Raw genomic sequence first — 727 nt, forward strand, 5'->3', positions numbered from 1 at the left:
CGAGTGTCCTTTTTTTCTTCTCATCCCTCTTTTACCGCTTAAGCCGCTTCGTTTTGAGCCCGACGGCCAAGGTAATTGTACGATATTACAAGGAATTTAATTACAACGGGGATTAAAATTCTCAAAGTTAGTCCAATTGCGATAGATTTTTTTTTAATATTCCTCGGTTTTTTAACTCTGTTCAGAAAATTTGGTAATTACCGACGAACTCTCCTGGGTGGCAAATAAATAATCGAAATGGGGCAAATTAAACCGGCCTATCGTCATCGTGTCGGAGTCCATCGGAGTAACGAAAATCGAATCGCAGTCAGCCGGTCTCTGGGCAATTGCCACGGGAGAGGAGGAAGATTTAATCCGATTTGCGGAGTCGTGTGTGCGCGAGGGCATCCAGCCTGCTGCGGCACGCGTTTATCGCGGGTCAAACGCAATTCCGGCCTCGGTGCTCCGATCCGATCCCATTTGCTGCGTCGAATATTCCCCAACGATATTTCCTCGCCTCCAACGATTCTTATTCTTTACGCAATAGCACGATTTATGCGAAACGAAATTCAGACTCGTTTCAGATAAAAATTATACCAGCATGAGAGAATATTCTCATATTTCGAGATGAATAATAATTATATTGATTTTCTCTTGAATTGTTAACAGAAAATTCTGATCTCGAGATTTGTTGCACATAGAAATTATGCCACGATGAGAGAATATTTTCAAGAATAAAATTTCGAGA

General features: G+C 41.7%; 1 protein-coding gene across 1 annotated transcript in view; it reads right to left on the reverse strand.

Annotated features, from left to right (window-relative positions):
• LOC108626577 (neprilysin-1-like) overlaps positions 1 to 727 on the reverse strand; it is a gene marked incomplete at its 3' end in the record, with an annotated part of 10,494 nt that overhangs the window by 736 nt on the left and 9,031 nt on the right. The gene's annotated exons all lie outside the window — the stretch shown is intronic.

The sequence above is a fragment of the Ceratina calcarata genome, unplaced genomic scaffold, assembly GCF_001652005.2.
Source record: "Ceratina calcarata isolate Rehan_Ccalc_2016 unplaced genomic scaffold, ASM165200v1 scaffold42.2, whole genome shotgun sequence".
NCBI classification, from domain to species: Eukaryota; Metazoa; Arthropoda; class Insecta; order Hymenoptera; family Apidae; genus Ceratina; species Ceratina calcarata.